Genomic DNA, 21,070 nt, shown 5'->3' on the forward strand with positions numbered 1-21,070 from the left:
AAGTCGATTTTATCCGATATTAAAATGGCTACTCCAGCTTGTTTCTTCAGTCCATTTGCTTGGAAAATTGTTTTCCAGCCTTTCACTCTGAGGTAGTGTCTGTCTTTTTCCCTGAGATGGGTTTCCTGTAAGCAGCAGAATGTTGGGTCCTGTTTGTGTAGCCAGTCTGTTAGTCTATGTCTTTTTACTGGGGAATTGAGTCCATTGATATTAAGAGATATTAAGGAAAAGTAATTGTTGCTTCCTTTTATTTTTGTTGTTAGAGTTGGCATTCTGTTCTTGTGGCTGTCTTCTTTTTGGTTTGTTGAATGATTACTTTCTTAGTTGTTCTAGGGCGTGATTTCCGTCCTTGTATTGCTTCTTTTCTGTTATTATCCTTTGAAGGGCTGGATTCGTGGAAAGATATTGTGTGAATTTGGTTTTGTCGTGGAATACTTTGGTTTCTCCATCTATGGTAATTGAGAGTTTGGCCGGGTATAGTAGCCTGGGCTGGCATTTGTGTTCTCTTAGTGTCTGTATAACATCTGTCCAGGCTCTTCTGGCTTTCATAGTCTCTGGTGAAAAGTCTGGTGTAATTCTGATAGGCCTTCCTTTATATGTTACTTGACCTTTCTCCCTTACTGCTTTTAATATTCTATCTTTATTTAGTGCATTTGTTGTTCTGATTATTATGTGTCGGGAGGAATTTCTTTTCTGGTCCAGTCTATTTGGAGTTCTGTAGGCTTCTTGTATGATCATGGGCATCTCTTTTTTTATGTTTGGGAAGTTTTCTTCTATTATTTTGTTGAAGATATTAGCTGGCCCTTTAAGTTGAAAATCTTCATTCTCATCAATTCCTATTATCCGTAGGTTTGGTATTCTCATTGTGTCCTGGATTACCTGGATGTTTTGAGTTAGGATCCTTTTGCATTTTGTATTTTCTTTGACTGTTGTGTCGATGTTCTCTATGGAGTCTTCTGCACCTGAGATTCTCTCTTCCATTTCTTGTATTCTGTTGCTGATGCTCGCATCTATGGTTCCAGATCTCTTTCCTAGGGTTTCTATCTCCAGCGTTGCCTCGCTTTGGGTTTTCTTTATTGTGTCTACTTCCCCTTTTAGTTCTAGTATGGTTTTGTTCATTTCCATCACCTGTTTGGATGTGTTTTCCTGTTTTTCTTTAATGATTTCTACCTGTTTGGCTGTGTTTTCCTGCTTTTCTTTAAGGGCCTGTAACTCTTTAGCAGTGCTCTCCTGTAATTCTTTAAGTGACTTATGAAAGTCCTTCTTGATGTCCTCCATCATCATCATGAGAAATGTTTTTAAATCTGGGTCTAGATTTTCCGTTGTGTTGGGGTGCCCAGGACTAGGTGGGGTGGGAGTGCTGCGTTCTGATGATGTTGAGTGGTCTTGATTTCTTTTTTTTTTTTTTTCCATTTTTTATTAGGTATTTCGCTCATTTACATTTGCAATGCTATACCACAAGTCCCCCATAGCCACCCACCCCCTCTCCCCTACCCACCCACTCCCCTTTTATGGCCCTGGCGTTCCCCTGTACTGGGGCATATAAAGTTTGCGTGCACAATGGGCCTCTCTTTCGAGTGATGGCCGACTAGGCCATCTTTTGATGCATATGCAGCTAGAGTCAAGAGCTCCCGGGTACTGGTTAGTTCATAATGTTGTTCCACCTATAGGGTTGCAGATCCCTTTAGCTTCTTTGGTACTTTCTCTAGCTCCTTCATTGGGGGCCATGTGATCCATCCAATAGCCGACTGTGAGCATCCACTTCTATGTTTGCTAGGCCCAGGCATACTCTGACAGGAGACAGCTATATCAGGGTCCTTTCAGCATAATCTTGCTAGTGTATGCAATGGTGTCAGCATTTGGAAGCTAATTATGGGATGGATCCCCGGATATGCTAGTGTCTACATGGTCCATCCTTTTATCTCAGCTCCAAACTTTGTCTCTGTAACTCCTTCCAAGGGTGTTTTGTTCCCACTTCTAAGAAGGGGCATAGTGTTCACACTTCAGTCTTCATTTTTCTTGAGTTTCATGTGTTTAGGAAATTGTATCTTATATCTTGGGTATCTTAGGTTTTGGGCTAATATCCACTTATCAGTGAGTACATATTGTGTGAGTTCCTTTGTGAATGTGTTACCTCACTCAGGATGATGCCCTCCAGGTCCATCCATTTGGCTAGGAATTTCATAAATTCATTCTCTTTAATAGCTGAGTAGTACTCCATTGTGTAGATGTACCACATTTTCTGTATCCATTCCTCTGTTGAGGGGCATCTGGGTTCCTTCAAGCTTCTGGCTATTATAAATAAGGCTGCTATGAACATAGTGGAGCATGTGTCCTTCTTACCAGTTGGGGCATCTTCTGGATATATGCCCAGGAGAGGTATTGCTGGCTCCTCTGGTAGTACTATATCCAGTTTTCTGAGGAACCGCCAGACTGATTTCCATAGTGGTTGTACAAGCCTGCAATCCCACCAACAATGGAGGAGTGTTCCTCTTTCTCCACATCCACGCCAGCATCTGCTGTCACCTGAATTTTTGATCTTAGCCATTCTGACTGGTGTGAGGTGGAATCTCAGGGTTGTTTTGATTTGCATTTCCCTGATGATTAAGGATGTTGAGCATTTTTTCAGGTGCTTCTCTGCCATTCGGTATTCCTCAGGTGAGAATTCTTTGTTCAGTTCTGAGCCCCATTTTTTAATGGGGTTATTTGATTTTCTCAAGTCCACCTTCTTGAGTTCTTTATATATGTTGGATATTAGTCCCCTATCTGATTTAGGATAGGTAAAGATCCTTTCCCAATCTGTTGGTGGTCTTTTTGTCTTATTGACAGTGTCTTTTGCCTTGCAGAAACTTTGGAGTTTCATTAGGTCCCATTTGTCAATTCTCGATCTTACAGAGCAAGCCATTGCTGTTCTGTTCAGGAATTTTTCCCCTGTACCCATATCTTCAAGGCTTTTCCCCACTTTCTCCTCTATAAGTTTCAGTGTCTCTGGTTTTATGTGAAGTTCCTTGATCCACTTAGATTTGACCTTAGTACAAGGAGATAAGTATGGATCGATTCGCATTCTTCTACATGATAACAACCAGTTGTGCCAGCACCAATTGTTGAAAATGCTGTCTTTCTTCCACTGGATGGTTTTAGCTCCCTTGTCGAAGATCAAGTGACCATAGGTGTGTGGGTTCATTTCTGGGTCTTCAATTCTATTCCATTGGTCTACTTGTCTGTCTCTATACCAGTACCATGCAGTTTTTATCACAATTGCCCTGTAGTAAAGCTTTAGGTCAGGCATGGTGATTCCACCAGAGGTTCTTTTATCCTTGAGAAGAGTTTTTGCTATCCTAGGTTTTTTGTTATTCCAGATGAATTTGCAAATTGCTCCTTCTAATTCGTTGAAGAATTGAGTTGGAATTTTGATGGGGATTGCATTGAATCTGTAGATTGCTTTTGGCAAGATAGCCATTTTTACAATGTTGATCCTGCCAATCCATGAGCATGGGAGATCTTTCCATCTTCTGAGATCTTCTTTAATTTCTTTCTTCAGAGACTTGAAGTTTTTATCATACAGATCTTTTACTTCCTTAGTTAGAGTCACGCCGAGATATTTTATATTATTTGTGACTATTGAGAAGGGTGTTGTTTCCCTAATTTCTTTCTCAGCCTGTTTATTCTTTGTGTAGAGAAAGGCCATTGACTTGTTTGAGTTAATTTTATATCCAGCTACTTCACCAAAGCTGTTTATCAGGTTTAGGAGTTCTCTGGTGGAATTTTTAGGGTCACTTATATATATTATCATATCATCTGCAAAAAGTGATATTTTTACTTCCTCTTTTCCAATTTGTATCCCCTTGATCTCCTTTTGTTGTCGAATTGCTCTGGCTAATACTTCAAGTACTATGTTGAAAAGGTAGGGAGAAAGTGGGCAACCTTGTCTAGTCCCTGATTTTAGTGGGATTGCTTCCAGCTTCTCTCCATTTACTTTGATGTTGGCTACTGGTTTGCTGTAGATTGCTTTTATCATGTTTAGGTATGGGCCTTGAATTCCTGATCTTTCCAAAACTTTTATCATGAATGGGTGTTGGATCTTGTCAAATGCTTTTTCTGCATCTAACGAGATAATCATGTGGTTTTTGTCTTTGAGTTTGTTTATATAATGGATTACATTGATGGATTTTCGTATATTAAACCATCCCTGCATCCCTGGAATAAAACCTACTTGGTCAGGATGGATGATTTCTTTAATGTGTTCTTGGATTCGGTTAGCGAGAATTTTATTAAGGATTTTTGCATCGATATTCATTAGAGAAATTGGTCTGAAGTTCTCTATCTTTGTTGGATCTTTCTGTGGTTTAGGTATCAGAGTAATAGTGGCTTCATAAAATGAGTTGGGTAGAGTACCTTCTACTTCTATCTTGTGAAATAGTTTGTGCAGAACTGGAATTAGATCTTCTTTGAAGGTCTGATAGAACTCTGCACTAAACCCATCTGGTCCTGGGCTTTTTTTGGTTGGGAGACTATTAATAACTGCTTCTATTTCTTTAGGGGATATGGGACTGTTTAGAAGGTCAACTTGATCCTGATTCAACTTTGGTACCTGGTATCTGTCCAGAAATTTGTCCATTTCGTCCAGGTTTTCCAGTTTTGTTGAGTATAAGCTTTTGTAGAAGGATCTGATGGTGTTTTGGATTTCTTCAGGATCTGTTGTTATGTCTCCCTTTTCATTTCTGATTTTGTTGATTAGGATTTTGTCCCTTTGCCCTCTAGTGAGTCTAGCTAAGGGCTTATCTATCTTGTTGATTTTCTCAAAGAACCAACTCCTAGTTTGGTTAATTCTTTGAATAGTTCTTCTTGTTTCCACTTGGTTAATTTCACCCCTGAGTTTGATTATTTCCTGCCGTCTACTCCTCTTGGGTGAATTTGCTTCCTTTTTTTCTAGAGCTTTTAGATGTGTTGTCAAGCTGCTAGTATGTGCTCTCTCCCGTTTCTTCTTGGAGGTACTCAGAGCTATGAGTTTCCCTCTTAGAAATGCTTTCATTGTGTCCCAAAGGTTTGGGTACGTTGTGGCTTCATTTTCATTAAACTCTAAAAAGTCTTTAATTTCTTTCTTTATTCCTTCCTTGACCAAGGTATCATTGAGAAGAGTGTTGTTCAGTTTCCACGTGAATGTTGGCTTTCCATTCTTAATGTTGTTATTGAAGATCAGTCTTAGGCCATGGTGGTCTGATAGGATACATGGGACAATTTCAATATTTTTGTATCTGTTGAGGCCTATTTTGTGACCAATTATATGGTCAATTTTGGAGAAGGTCCCGTGAGGTGCTGAGAAGAAGGTATATCCTTTTGTTTTAGGATTAAATATTCTGTAGATATCTGTCAGGTCCATTTGTTTCATAACTTCTGTTAGTTTCACTGTGTCCCTGTTTAGTTTCTGTTTCCACGATCTGTCCATTGATGAAAGTGGTGTGTTGAGGTCTCCCACTATTATTGTGTGAGGTGCAATGTGTGCTTTGAGCTTTACTAAAGTGTCTTTAATGAATGTGGCTGCCCTTGCATTTGGAGCGTAGATATTCAGAATTGAGAGTTCCTCTTGGAGGATTTTACCTTTGATGAGTATGAAGTGTCCCTCCTTGTCTTTTTTGATAACTTTGGGTTGGAAGTCGATTTTATCCGATATTAGAATGGCTACTCCAGCCTGTTTCTTCAGACCATTTGCTTGGAAAATTGTTTTCCAGCCTTTCACTCTGAGGTAGTGTCTGTCTTTTTCCCTGAGATGGGTTTCCTATAAGCAGCAGAATGTTGGGTCCTGTTTGTGTAGCCAGTCTGTTAGTCTATGTCTTTTTACTGGGGAATTGAGTCCATTGATATTAAGAGATATTAAGGAAAGGTAATTGTTGCTTCCTGTTATTTTTGTTGTTAAAGTTGGCATTCTGTTCTTGTGGCTGTCTTCTTTTAGGTTTGTTGAGGGATTATCTTCTTGTTTTTTCTAGGGCTTGGTTCCCGTCCTTGTATTGGTTTTTTTCTGTTATTATCCTTTGAAGGGCTGGATTCGTGGAGAGATAATGGGTGAATTTAGTTTTGTCGTGGAATACTTTGGTTTCTCCATCTATGGTAATTGAGAGTTTGGCTGGGTATAGTAGCCTGGGCTGGCATTTGTGTTCTCTTAGTGTCTGTATAACATCTGTCCAGGCTCTTCTGGCTTTCCTAGTCTCTGGTGAAAAATCTGGTGTAATTCTGATAGACTTGCCTTTATATGTTACTTGACCTTTTTCCCTTACTGCTTTTAGTATTCTATCTTTATTTAGTGCATTTGGTGTTCTGATTATTATGTGTCGGGAGGAATTTCTTTTCTGGTCCAGTCTATTTGGAGTTCTGTAGGCTTCTTGTATGTTCATGGGCATCTCTTTCTTTATGTTTGGGAAGTTTTCTTCAATAATTTTGTTGAAGATGTTTGCTGGTCCTTTGAGTTGAAAATCTTCATTCTCATCCACTCCTATTATCCGTAGGTTTGGTCTTCTCATTGTGTCCTGGATTTCCTGGATGTTTTGAGTTAGGATCTTTTTGCATTTTCCATTTTCTTTGATTGTTGTGCCGATGTTCTCTATGGAGTCTTCTGCACCTGAGATTCTCTCTTCCATCTCTTGTATTCTGTTGCTGATGCTGGCATCTATGGTTCCAGATTTCTTTCCTAGGGTTTCTATCTCCAGCGTCGCCTCACTTTGGGTTTTCTTTATTGTGTCTACTTCCCTTTTTAGGTCTAGTATGGTTTTGTTCATTTCCATCACCTGTTTGGATGTGTTTTCCTGTTTTTCTATAAGGACTTCTACCTGTTTGGTTGTGTTTTCCTGTTTTTCTTTAAGGACTTGTAACTCTTTAGCAGTGTTTTCCTGTTTTTCTTTAAGGACTTGTAACTCTTTAGCAGTGTTCTCCTGTATTTCTTTAAGTGAGTTATTGAATTCCTTCTTTATGTCCTCTACCATCATCATGAGATATGCTTTTAAATCCAGGTCTACCTTTTCAGGTGTGTTAGGGTGTCCTGGATTGGGCGAAGTGGGCGTTCTGGGTTCTGATGATGGTGAGTGGTCCTGGCTTCTGTTAGTAGGATTCTTACGTTTACCTTTCGCCATCTGGCAATCTCTGGAGTTAGTTGTTATAGTTGTCTTTGTTAAGAGATTGTTCCTCTGTTGATTTTGTTACCCTCTATCAGCAGGCGTGGGAGACAAGCTCTCTTCTCTGAGTTTCAGTGGTCAGAGCAGTCTCTGTAGGCAAGCTCTCCTCTTTCAGGGAAGGTGTACAGTTATCTGGTGTTTGGACCTCCTCCTGGCTGAAGGTGAAGGCCCAAAACAGGATCTTTCCCAGAAGCTGTGTTGCTTTGGCCAGGAAGGTGGCCAGTTGTCTGGAGTCGAAGATGTCGCCGCCTGAGAAGCTCTGTGGCTCTTGTCCGGAAGGAGGCCGGTCGTCTGGAGCTGAGGATGGCGCTGCCTCAGAAGCTCTGTGGCTCTTGCCGGGAAAGTGGCTGGTTGTCTGGAGCTGAAGATGGCGCCACCCAGAAGCTCTGCGACTCTCGCCCGTCCCAGAAACGGCTGGCACTCTGTATTCCACACGGTCACCCGTGCAGCCTGCCCTCCGCGGAGTCCCGGAGCCATGAAGGCTCCCGCCGGCGCCTGTGCCACAAACCTCTCAGGCCTGGCAGACCCCCGTGCTCTCACCAGGAAGGTGGCCGGCTATCTGGAGCTGAAGATGGCACCGCCCAGAAGCTCTGCGACTCTCGCCCGTCCCAGAAACGGCTGGCACTCTGTATTCCACACGGTCACCCGTGCAGCCTGCCCTCCGCGGAGTCCCGGAGCCAAGAAGGCTCCCGCCGGCGCCTGTGCCACAAACCTCTCAGGCCTGGCAGACCCCCGTGCTCTCACCAGGAAGGTGGCCGGCTATCTGGAGCTGAAGATGGCGCCGCCCAGAAGCTCTGCGACTCTCGCCCGTCCCAGAAAAGGCTGGCACTCTGTATTCCACACGGTCACCCGTGCAGCCTGCCCTCCGCGGAGTCCCGGAGCCAAGAAGGCTCCCGCCGGCGCCTGTGCCACAAACCTCTCAGGCCAGGCAGACCCCCGTGCTTTCACCAGGAAGGTGGCTGGCTGTCTGGCGGTCTTGATTTCTGTTAGTAGGATTCTTACGTTTGCCTTTCGCCATCTGGTAATCTCTGAAGCTAGCTGTTTTAGTTGTCACTGTTAAGAGCTTGTTCTTCAGGTGACTCTGTTAGCCTCTATGAGCAGACCTGGAGGGTAGCACTCTCCTTAGTTTCAGTGGGCAGAGTATTCTCTGCAGGCAAGCTCTCTTCTTGCAAGGCAGGTACCCAGATATCTGGTGTTCGAACCAGACTCCTGGCAGAAGTTGTGTTCCACTCACTAGAGGTCTTAGGATCACGTGTGGAATCCTGTGTGGGCCCTTGCGGGTGTCAGGCGACTCAGCTGGCAAGGTAGCCCGGGGCTCGAGTGGAGTGGAAGGGGTTTGTGCCCCAGATCAGGCCCGGGTAGCCTGCTTCCCTATGTACTGCAGTCTCAAGTTCCGCGCGATTGGATTGGGGCAGGCGCTGTGTTCCACTCACCAGAGGTCTTAGGATCCCGTGGGGAGTCCCGTGTGGGCCCTTGCGGGTGTTGGGCAAGACTCTGCTGGCATGGAAGCCCGGGGCTCGAGTCGAGTGGAAGGGACTTGTGCCCCAGATCAGGCCCGGGTAGCCTGCTTCCCTATGTACCGCAGTCTCAAGTTCCGTGCGATTGGATTGGGGCAGGCGCTGTGTTCCACTCACCAGAGGTCTTAGGATCCCGTGGGGAGTCCCGTGTGGGCCCTTGCGGGTGTTGGGCAAGACTCTGCTGGCAAGGAAGCCCCGTCTTGCATTTTTCAAAAGAACTGAAATGTTTGAATGAGCTGGCAGAGCTGAGAAGAAGGACACACCCGAGAGCCCAATGGACTCAGCCTAGAACATCACCAGATGTTGGGGATCAACACCCAAGGGTCCCTTTGCTTCCACTCTAACCGGTGCTCCTGCTGTTGGTTACACTGCTTCAAGTAATCTGGAGCAGAGGTGGAAGGTCCAACCTGGGAGTGTTTGTGTGTGCCCAGCTCGAACGAGGTATTATGTGGGAAAGCAGACATGAGAAGGGCAGCAGAGGTGATAGTGCCAAGCAGAGGTGAGCAGCACTCTGGAGTCAGTCCACACTCAGTGCACAGCCTTAGGACAACACACTTAATTGCACTGTACCTCAGTTTCCTGCCTGTAAAATAGGTACAAAGTTATCAACCCTATTTATGAGCAATGCTTTACAATGCTGAGCACCTCCTCCAGTTCCCAAATACATGCATTGGCATGAACTGACTTGAACAGAGGGGACAGGCTAGTGAGCTATGCAGTATGGCTGGGAGGTCCCCACAACAATTGGCCACCACAGATGGGAGAGATCAAGTGTGTCCTGGAGCAGGCACACAAAGTAACAAGTGCACACCAGGGAGGCAGACACTGGGAAGGTGCACATGAGTAAGGCTCACTGAACCATGGGAACAGCAGCAGGCCAGGGCTAAGGGTCCTCTGCTAACACTTTACAGTGCTACTGACTAAGGGCACAGATATAGCCAACATTTCTCAAACACTACAGAGTACCTGTCAGTTAAAGCAGTCATCTGAAAGCCCTCAGAGATAAAGGTCCAGCCAGCATCACTGTGTTATGCAAGAACATGTGCATTAGAAACTACCAAGGCCCTGCAAATCTTTGGTCATCTCTCCATTGAACCTCCTTGTTTAGTTTCTGAGTGCACAGCCCTGTGTAGTTAATGGAAGAAATGGTCTCAGAAATCACTGTATTAGTTCTGAGGAAAGGGGGTAATGATTCATCCAGGGCCTGCAGTAAGGGTGTGAACCTTACTCAGCATCTCAGGAGCTCAAATTTAGCACTTGACACAGAAATAAAATGGCTTAGTGATCAGCAAGCTGGCTAGGACTGACTTATGGACAGAAATCACAATGGCATGATTGATATGCTCATGTGCCACTCTAGTAGGTCACAGCCAACAGCTACATGCCCTGGACACTAGGACACTCTGTCTGCTCTCTGGCATATTCCATCCTTGTTGGGGGCCCTTCCACCATGGGAAAGCACTGGTGCCTGAGGCTGGCATCCACATTAATAGGAGTTGAATGACATTAAAAGAGTGTGTACTTCTTTAAGTCCTGTGCCCAATATGGTGCTCTGGTTCTCCCACCCAAGGATCAAGAGTTAAATTTCTAGACATTTATTAGCAGTAATCTCCTCTCTACAAAAAATTTATTTTTAACAATTTCATACATGTATATATGTTGAGCATTGCCACCTTGAATTCTGCCCAGTACTTCCCTTCCCATCGTCATAGCTTTTGTCTTTTCTTTCTTTGGGGCCCCAGATATTACATTGCATCATGCTGAAATGTCAGGAGAATTCATTCATTCCACAACACTACTGAGCATCTTACTCAATTCAACTGCTCTACTGTGCTAAACTGAACTAGTCTGGGGTTCAGAGAGGTCTGATGCATAAAACCCACCTGCACCTGATGCATCTCTCTCTCTCATTGCTCCTGGTCCTGAACAGAAATGCAGGAGGCCTTGCCTGGATGACTGCCTGCCCTTCAGTGGACACCTTCATCAATGGATCATACTCAGGAAGTACAGCATATTTTATTTGGGTTGAGAGTTGGGGACATGACTAAGAGGAGAGTAGGGGCTGAGAAGAAAAGCTATGGTCAACCCTGTGGTGAGACATAGTGTGTATAGGGAAGGAAAAGTTAGAGAAACAGGGGTGTGATTTGCTGTCAGTGGTAAGGGAAAGGTTTTGGGGTCAGGGGAGATCAGCTGCTCCTCTTCACACGGAGATGAGAATGGAGAAATGACTACTTACAACATAGATCCCTGTTTTCTTTTCAAATAACCGGACCAGATCCCTCTATTTTGATAGACACATGTTCTCTCAGAATAATGCCACATTTCTCAACTTCCACAGTGCATTCCAATGTGGTTATATTTGGCCAGTGAAGGAAAGCAGAATTCCAGGAAGGAACAAAATTCTAGGGAATTGTAGGGAGTATGATGTAATGGCCGGATGTAGTGTAACTATGTAGCAGTATAGCTACATTGGACTCTGAGATGACCTTAACTGGCAACCACTCAGGACAAAGCAGAAAGAACATAATGTTACACTGCTCTAATAGACTTCATATGAAATACATTTTTTCATGTTTAAGTCATTTCATTATGGAATGACACAATACTGTTTTTGGAATTAGCAGTTAAACTTAATTCTAACCCATAACAGTATTCAATCTTGTAACAAATTTGGAGGCAACACAGTTAAGGCAAAAGGAGATGATACTAATGATAATGATGATGGTGAGGATGACGACAATGACAACTACAACTTTTGAGACAAAACTTGCCATCCTGTCTCAGCCTTCCAAAGGCTTCCATTACAGGCATTCGCCGCCACGCTCTGCTCGTCCTTGCACTTTACAGTTTACAAAGCCTTTCTAAAACCTTTTCTAGCTTGGTGTCCGCAGCTGTACTGTGTTCTTGCAGATATTCTTTTTATGGGTGAGGAGGCAGGATGATCAGTGACTAACCATGGCCTCACTGTGTAATATCTCTACAGGGCGGTGTGTTTGAAAACTTGGTCTCCAGCTGATGGCACTCTTCTGGAAGGTTGCAGAGCCTTGCTGGCAGAGTGTCTTAAAGCCAAGGCTTGAAAGTTACAGTCCAGCACAGTTCCCTGTGTCCTGATCTACCTAGAGGTGACCGAGATGTGCCACCAGCCCCACTGCACTTGGAGTGAGCAGTTCCTGTTACCATATCTCCCATAACACTCTGTGTTCCCTCAAACCATACCTTGCTTCTCTCTGGTATTTTATCAGGGGCCAGAAAACTTACATACCCAGAAAATACATTGCAGACCTATTGCCTAGCCTGGCTCCTGGCTCCTCCTTGGCCAGCTCTCAGGAAAGCAGTTGGGCTGATAGTCAGTGGTCAGGCTTTGCCTGAACCTGGGTGAGAGACTGCAAGGCCCAGAAGAGGTACAATGTAGAGGTAGGAGTGGTTAAGTTGTGGAGCACTAGCCAAGCATATATGGCCCTGGCTTGCATCCAGGAAAATAAAACAGAAAATTAAAACAAGGAAAAGAAAGCTTTTTTGTTTTTGGTTTTTGGTTTGGTATAGGAAACACCTTGTATGTAAAGGAATTCTGATGTTAAGGATGATATGGTGGCCAGGAGGCTGTGTGGCTATCAGAGAAGGCAATAGTGAATGACCAGCTCCATTGGAGGGAAATGTGTTTGCCAGTTTCCTGTCCCGGGAGCCCGTTCTAGAAGGAAGCAGGAGTTCTCAGATGATTAGCCTGAGTCTGCAGAGTGTCCTGTGACCTTTTATTTATTTATCCTTCAGGCCAAGCTGGTAGTTAGAAAGTTGCCACATACCGCCTTTCCCCTTTAGTTACATTGTTTTGAGACAGGATTTCATATAGCCCAGGTTGGCCTAAAATTCACTATTTAGTGGAGTATGACCTTTAACCCCCACCTCTTTCAAAGATTGGGATTATAAATATGTTTCACCACCCTTGAATTCAGTGACAATTTATCAGATTTCTTTCCAGTCTTGAAATCCACCTCTGAGAACTGATAATGACACAGGGCTGGAATATGCCAGTTCTTGGTCCACAGTGGACAAAGACTGAGTCCTGGCTTCAGGCTGCTTACCCAGGTTTCACTCCCCTTGCCAATGGCCCTATGTCTTCTACCTCCACATACAGTTTTTCCAGGTTCTGCTCTAGGGATCAAGAAGCTACAGAAATCCCATTCTGCCCAGCCCCCATGGTCCCTGTAAACTTGAGTTGCTCACCCCAGCTTGGCTCTGGAGGCACATTAAAGCAAGCCTCACCCTACCCAGCTGTGATCTACCCACTTGCTCTTTCTCTTCATCTATGGTCTGGGACTCCTGGCTGTGCTCCCTGGCTTTGATGTTTGTTTCTGAGTTCTCTGATTTGACAATTCACCACATTGCCCTGTAGCTTTGGGGGGTCTCGGGATTTTGTTAGTCTTCCCTTTGCTGTGTTCCCTACTCTATCTTATATGTCTATTGGCCCTTCATGAGAAATATTCTCTCTGGTTTGGATGTTGCCAAATCCTAAGGCTAAGCTAGGATTAGAAGTTGCCTTGCAGTAGCCTGTGGTACCCCAGTTCTGTCCCTGGCTCTAGTTGACCCTTGAGGGAGACACATGGCACATCCCATAGCCATTTCTAATTGTTCAGGAAGGTTCTACTCTCTCTAGCTGCTAAGGATGTGGTTGAGAAGAAATCCAAAACCCCTGCCTTAAAGGGCATTTGCTTTGAATTCACCCACTCATAAATGACTGCCATTGAATCCATCCCCTAATTTTGGGGTCTGTTCTCTATTAGAAGTCGACAACACACAATCAGCAAATATAGTGAGCCAGGAATGACAGCAGTCCTAAGATCTTAGATGGAGGTGCAGCTGTTGAGCTCCATGGTCAGTGATGGAATTGGGCTGAGAGCAATTCCTGGTGGGAAAGAGCCTGCATGCACCCAGGTGGTCACTGAGGAAGAGTGGCCACTTCCGGGTGGGGCTTCTGCCTGTGTGACCTGGGAACTCTTTTGAGCTATAAGGTCTTCTTCCCCAGTTTTGGGACTTTACACTACCAGGTGACACCTAAGCATGTTGAAGTTTGAGAAGTCACTGGGTTGGACTTTTGCACCAATTCCAGAGGCAACTCCACTCCCAGGCTATGATGATAATTTTTGGTGATTTCTTCTTCCCAATAGAGCAGGCATTTGGGATGGACTACAAGAGCCTGGGAAAGGTTTATGGTCAATCAGCATAGTCATTGCGGTGAAATTACTTTTCCCCATTAGAAGTTGATAACTCCAGTTTCAGGGGACCAAGTCATGTCTTCTCGCATGGGCACTGTGTGTATATGGAGCACAGGTATGCATGCAGCAACACACACATACAGAGATAAAGGTAGTAAGAAAAATCTTTTAAACAATAACCATAAAAAAATGAATGTAAGAAAATGAAATTCCCAAAATTACTTTGACATATAATCCTTTGTCTTTCTATAAGAGAATCTTGCAATGTCATTTCTGTAAATTCTGTAAATGTCAAATCCTATCTCAAAAATCAAAAAAAAAATTAAGAGAAGAGAGAAAAATATAAAATTTAGCATTATAAACATGTACTATCCAATCTGTTACCTTAGGGTTTTATTCCTATGACGGGACAACATGACCAAGACAACTCTTACAAAAATGAAAGTGTTTAATTGTGCTGGATTACAGGTTCAGAGGTTCAGCCCATTGTCATCATGAAAGCATGGTAGTATACAAGTAGACATGATGCTGGAGGAGAAGAGAGTTCTACTTGTTGATCCAAAGGCAGCCAGGAGGAGACTAGTATTTTACACTGGGTGGAACTTACTCATAGGAGACCTCTAAGCCCACCACAACAGTGCCACACTTACTCCAACAAAGCCACACCTCTTAATAGTGCCATTCCTCTGGACCAAACATTCAAACACAGGAGTCTATGGGGGCCAAACCTATTCAAACCACTACATCTCTCTAAAGCTGTCTTAAAAATCTAACAGAATCTTCTACATTCAACAATTAACACTAAATTATCTTAATACTAATCATGTTTTGAAATAATTTTAGGAAAAGTGCTATGTCAATTAATTTGAAAATTTAGAGAAAATAGACAAATTTTTAGACAATATAACCTACCAAAAGCAAGTAGAAGGGGGAAAGAATATTTATATAGCCACTAGAGAGTAATGAGATACCACACCCACTGCAGTAAAGTCTGAGTGGCAAGCCCAAAATCTTGGATGCATTCCTGAGGAATAAAATTTCATGGATCTTAGTCTCCTAGAGCCATAGCATCCCGTAGCACTAATGCTCCAATCCAGTCCTTGTGTTAGTTATTGAATGGATGTGTGTGCTTTCCTTCAGTGTTGTTTTATTATAGGTGCCTCCAAGAAATGATTTGTCAAATACCTAAATTAGATTAAACATTTTTTCCTGGCCTTCACCAATGTCCTAGGCAATCCTTGAGCCAACTCTGGGCTTGGAATTCAGTAAGAATGTTACCTATTCAGATCAATTGCCTCCAGTATTGAAAGAGAGATAGTGGAAGAAATCAGGCCTTATTATCTACTACATAGAGTTAGAAATTTCAGGTTGGGCTTAGCAAAGTAAGTTTAGAATCCTTATCATAGTTATGTATGGCAGACTACAGTACTTAGTAGAAATAAGTCCCCCATAAAATCACTTAGAATAACAACTGAGTCACTCCCAAATACAGGAATTTACAATGGTTTAAGAAGATTGGGTTATGGTTTAAGGAGAAACTACAGTATTCCATTATTCATGAAAAAGTCAACAAGAGCAGAACCCCATGGTGCAAGCTCTCCCAAGGCTCAGAGGAATAGCATAAATTGTGACTATGCTGAAAAATCCTCACCTGGCTCCCTAATGGCTGACTTTAGAAAGGGCCACGTTTTATCTCAGTTGTAACCACTGCCTGGTTCCTGCCAGTTTTGTGTATGAATTTCTCTGTTTTGTGTCAGATAACTCCAATGTACCTTGGGTGATGTGTCACCTAACTTCTTTATTTTCTTCTGTATTATAAATGTGATTCTAGCTTTGGGAAAATACATTCAGATACAGCACTCTCTCTGTGTCAGTGTCTGTTTGTCACTTTCCACTGACTCCTTGCTCACCTGAACACTGAAGCCCAGGTTACCTGCCAGTTGGGGGACACACTGAGTCCAGTCTGAGGCAATAAGCTGTCATGGCTTTTTCCCCAAAAGAAAGCACCAGAAACAGGTATCTTTCTAGAAAGTTCTGCCATACATCCAAGAAACATGAATCCACTAGAAAATAGCTCATTGGTAAAGTCTGTGTTAGATTCTGAGTTCATTTCTATGAACACACACACACACACACACACACACACACACACACACAGTGAAGGAGGGAAACAAAGTCAGACGCATGTATCCAAATTGTTATTACAAACTTTTGAGTAAACAACCCCAGGAGACTTTACCTGGCTAGGAATCTTTGATGCAAAAACAGAAAAGTAAAAGCTAGGTGTAGGGTTACATGATTGTAATCTCAGCAATGTGGAAGCTGAGGCAGGAGAATCTCAAGTTCAAATCCAGTCTGGACACCATAGCAAGATTAAGGTTAACAAAATCTACATAAGGACATCCTGTCTCAAACAAAAAATAAGCAAATAATAAAGTAGGGGAAAGCCAGGAACACTTGATGTGATTCAATAAAACATGTAAATGTAGAAGAAAATCAAACAATGGTTTAAGAAGAAATATCATGATCACATTCTAGTTCTTCTTAGGACCCCGAGCTGATAATGTTAGGTTAAAAGAGGAAAATGTTACAGTTGTCTCAAAGAGGGGGAAAAAACCCTGAACAAATGTAAACATCCATTAATAATTTAAACAAAAACAAAATCTCTCTAGGTAAGATTATAAGTAAAATTTATTGACCTAATAAAACCTACAGAGGGTGGAGAAATAGCCAGAAGATTCCTTTCAACATCAGGAAGAAGAAATGAGGGCTGTGCTGAGGCTAAGCACCATTAGAGAGGGGCCAGCCAGAGCAGCCAACCAAAGGAACATAAGTCTAAGAACTAGAAACATTATTCTGCAGGGCTTGTACCATGCAAGAGAAGATGCTTTGGGTCTGTGGTCCTTCAGAGATTCACCATTCTGACTCAAGTTTGCTTTCAGTAAATGAGAGGCATTTTTATTAAAAGACTGACCGGAGCCAACAAAGAGAGAATTCTCTAGATAAGGCCCCTACTATTTCAAGCTAAAGGATTATATAGGCAAAACCTACAAAGTAACAATTTTGGAAAGCCAAATAACTCATATCTTCTCCCAGAGCAGGCAAGACTTGATTTAATGACAGGTCCAACAGATGTTTCAGACATGCAAGCAAGCAAGCAGTTTGTAAAAAGCAGAACTTAACCATTAGCCAGTGTAATCTTGTGACCCATCACTTTATAGGAACAGCTGAGGCACTGAAATATTTTGCAACATTCATCAATTTTTTTTTAAGAGTAGCTCAACTGTACCAGGAAGTGGTCCACCTCCTGCTACCTGACAGGGTACATTCAAGATAGAGTAATTTCTCCAGGGCTTATGCAACCTTAAAACAATTTTATTTTTACAAGCCTAGAACAATAAATGTATCCTCTAAACAATGTTCACTATCACAAAGGCAGCCCTGCTAGCTTATTCAGAGGTGTAAGACCAATGTGGTAGTTTCAAGTTTTTTTCTTGGTATGGGAACAAATCCCTCCATGGTGTAATTAGAAGGAAGAGAAAGAGGTCTGGTATAAAGAAAATGATACATGGGGAAATAGCAATCACAAGAAATTCAAACCTTTTCCAGAAAAAAAAAAACACATTTTTTTTCCTTACAGTAAAACATTGGTATAGATAAATGTGCACATTTTGTTAACATTATCAGTGGGGAAAAAAAAACAAAACAATATGTGTCGCCACTCTTTTCTCACATTTTTGTAAAAATATCTCCATACCTTTGAGAGTAGATCAAAGAGATGCTCAAGGTGGATAAGGGACGGGGGTTGAAACGAACCAGAGAGTAAAGTACTTGCTGTTTAATCATGGTGGCTGGAGTTCAGATTCCAGGACCCACAGAAAACACCCACCTCCGTAACTACAGCTACAATTGAATTCTGCCTACTGTTTTCTAGGGGGGGGGGGTTCAGGTATTGTGTTATTGCTAGGAGTGAAACTGAAGTTGTGGTGTATCTTTCTCAATAGATCCTATTGACAATGGTGAGATTTTATTTATTCTCTTTGTGATTGATCCTTAGTTAATTGGTTCCAGCTTCTCAAGTTTCCTCCAATATTGAAACACTAAACCACTCCACCCTTCATTTGCTATAAAAGGAAGCTCATCAGGCAGGAAGACAACTCAAAAGATCTAAAAATGGTCCCTGAAACTGATCAAATTCACTAGGTTCCTTCTCTGCCAGAGAGCAGTAAAAGCTGAGAGTCCGTCTCAGATAAAAGGCAGCTGAGCTGCCAAGAAGACTCTCAAAAGAGTCACCCTCATACCACCTGTCTGGAGGAAGTTTAGACCAACTGAGGCACATGGAAAGGACATTCTTGAGCCCTCTGAGCCATCTACAGGCTGTGCAGTTTCTCTAAGTTCCAACTTTTGTGAGCTGTCACCCATGCTGGGTGGGCTTTGTCGATGCAGCTATCTTTGAGTCATTTCTGCTCCTGTAAGTAACCCCTCACCCATATTCCTATATGTAATGCCAATAAAACTTATCAGTTCACCAAATAGGACTTTGGTGATATGGGCACTTTGGTCTGCCCTGGGTTCCTTATGCAGAGGAGAAACAAGTTTTGTCACACAACACTACCTAATAGGTTTATGACTGTAAAATTCTATTTATTCTTTGTAATTAGCAAGCATATTGTGTGTGAGAAGATTTTTAGAAGGGCACTTAAATTTCTATAATTGATCATAATGGGACAGTTTCCTAAAAGACTGGGACAGTTTCCTAAAAGACACATGTACTAGTCAGGACCAACTGAACTATGCTGAGAGGATTTACGTAACCCTGTGCTCTGCCTAAGAACTGAGATATGTATCAATACATTCAAACTTGCCACTCGGGCAAGGGAGTGCTTTGAAACCCTGGACCAAGTTGGGGTTGTGGAGGGCTTCCACCCTTCAAAAACATTGCTTAGTGTTCTTTCAGGTGACATCACACCGAGCAATGGAACCTTGAAGGCTATGCCTAGTGGCAACCCTCTGAGTTATACATCATTTTTAAGGTTGCTTCCATTGCGGTAGCTGCTAGATTTAGGCCTGGTGTCTTACTAGTGATTAACTAGGAAGATGAGTCCTATTTCGAAGTTTTGGATATTTAGCTGGTTACAGAACCCAAGAACGATAGATACTTATTACGAAGTATTCTTAGAACTCCTCCGATTTTTCGAGAGTGGACCCCTGGTGAACTGCCAACCTCTGACTACACAGAAATCAGTCTCCGATATTGACATCTTAATTATGTCCATTCTTTGACTGACCCTAACCTGCAAAGTCAACTGTTTATAAAGGAGCCTCATAGGTTCGTGACCTTGGACCAACCATCTACTGGAAGAGTGATTCTTTGTACATCAGGGTGAACAACCTAAGAGTACCCACCCGGAGCAAGGCATATGGTTGCTTTCCCTTGGAAATTAGAAAGGCAGTACTATATTATAGTCAACACACTTGAAAAAGCAATCCAAGCAGTTCTCCATGTGGCAATCTACACAGTGTGGGTTGGAGATGAAGCCCAAAGCTTCAGGAAAAGTCCGAAAACAGAAATACCAGGATTAAAGTGGGATAGAGACAGAGTCTGAAGCTTTGGGACAAGGTCCAAAAAGGAAATGCCAGGAAGGAACAGGATGGTATTTAGAGAGCCTGGCAAGGCTCAGAAGAAGACCCCTCAGGAGCCTCAAGACCTAGAGCTTCCAAGAGAACAGCCTAACAAGTGTCAGGTACAGAAACCCAGGGAGAGACTCAAAAACAACTAAAACCCCTAGAGTTGACCGAAGGTCCTGAAAAGCAGACTGTAACTGGGAGGAAGCCTGCTGATGGTGGCAAGGGTCGCAAGCGGCCCTATTCCATCATGGAGGAAAATGAACAAAGCCCCCAAAAGGAAAAGTACAGAAGGTTGCTTCAACACCTTCAATGTGACCAAGATGTGAGGTCAGACCCACACAGGCCTCACCCAATCCTTACAAACACCTGGAAGATCAAAGGGGGAGAGTCAGGAGACAGTCATGGATCAGAAAACAATTCAGAGAGATAGAGAATCATCTACTCTTGTTGCTCTAAAAGAATGTCTTTCACAAGACAAGAGAAAAAAGTGGTGTTCTGAGGAGAAATCTGTTACCGAGCAGAAAGGTTGTGTAAAGGGTGAAGGAAGAAGGGGGAACAGTTTGGAGACTGATTTACCAGGAACACAGGCTCAGATCATCCTGGATAGTGACAGAGGCAGTAGCTTACTCCCCAACAAGATGGCAGTACCTGCAGCAGAGGAAAAGCCTTTCACAGACCAAGAAAAGGGCAGAGAAATGGATCAAATCCTTGATATTACAGAGGACATGGAGAAGGAAATTGAGAATGAACTGGGTTCAGGACCACAAGAGTTCCTAAGTTCCAGATTGAAGTTGCAAATCACCAGAGGAGATATCCAGATCCTGGAGAATGGTCAGTGGCTCAATGATGAGGCCATCAATTTCTACTTGAACCTTCTGGTTGAGAGAAATGAAAACCAAGGCGAACCATCTCTTCATGTCTAAAGCATAGCGGTTACAGTTCTGTGAAAAGATGGACTCAAGGCATCAATCTCTTTGAAAAAGAACTCATCTTGGTGCCTATTCACCAGAATGTACATTGGAACCTGGCGGTAATCGATTTAAGAAAACGAAATATTGTATATACCTCGATTCCATGGTACAGACAGGGAAGTCTATCTGTGAGACCATCTTCCAATATTTACAAAACGAGAGCAAGACACACAGGAACCTTGAGCTGGACCCTTTGGAGTGGAAGCAGTACAGTGTGACATCAGAGGAGATTCCTCTGCAACTGAATGGGAGTGACTGTGAATGTTTACCTGTAAATATGCAAATTACATCGCTAGGGACCAGCCTGTGACCTTTTCTCAGCAATACATGCCCACTTTCAGGAAGAAGATGGTCTGGGAAATCCTGCACAGTCAATTACTGTAACAACATCCACCTGGTTGCTATGGTCCCCATCCCTGTTCTTTTCCATCGCTGCTTCTAATATACCTCAGGTAGGGTGAGTTGAAGAGATTTGAAACAGGTACTGAGCTGCCTGAATAGATGAAGCCCACTCTCTTCAATAGAGTCCTAACGTGGGATGTGGGACTGATGCTCTAATGCCATCTCTAGGATGCATGCAA

General features: G+C 43.0%; 1 pseudogene; it reads left to right on the forward strand.

Moving 5' to 3' along the window:
* Positions 1 to 19,192: 19,192 nt before the first annotated feature.
* Gm7344 (predicted gene 7344) lies at positions 19,193 to 21,070 on the forward strand (annotated as a pseudogene).

This window comes from Mus musculus, chromosome 9, assembly GCF_000001635.26.
Source record: "Mus musculus strain C57BL/6J chromosome 9, GRCm38.p6 C57BL/6J".
In the NCBI taxonomy this organism is placed as follows: Eukaryota; Metazoa; Chordata; class Mammalia; order Rodentia; family Muridae; genus Mus; species Mus musculus.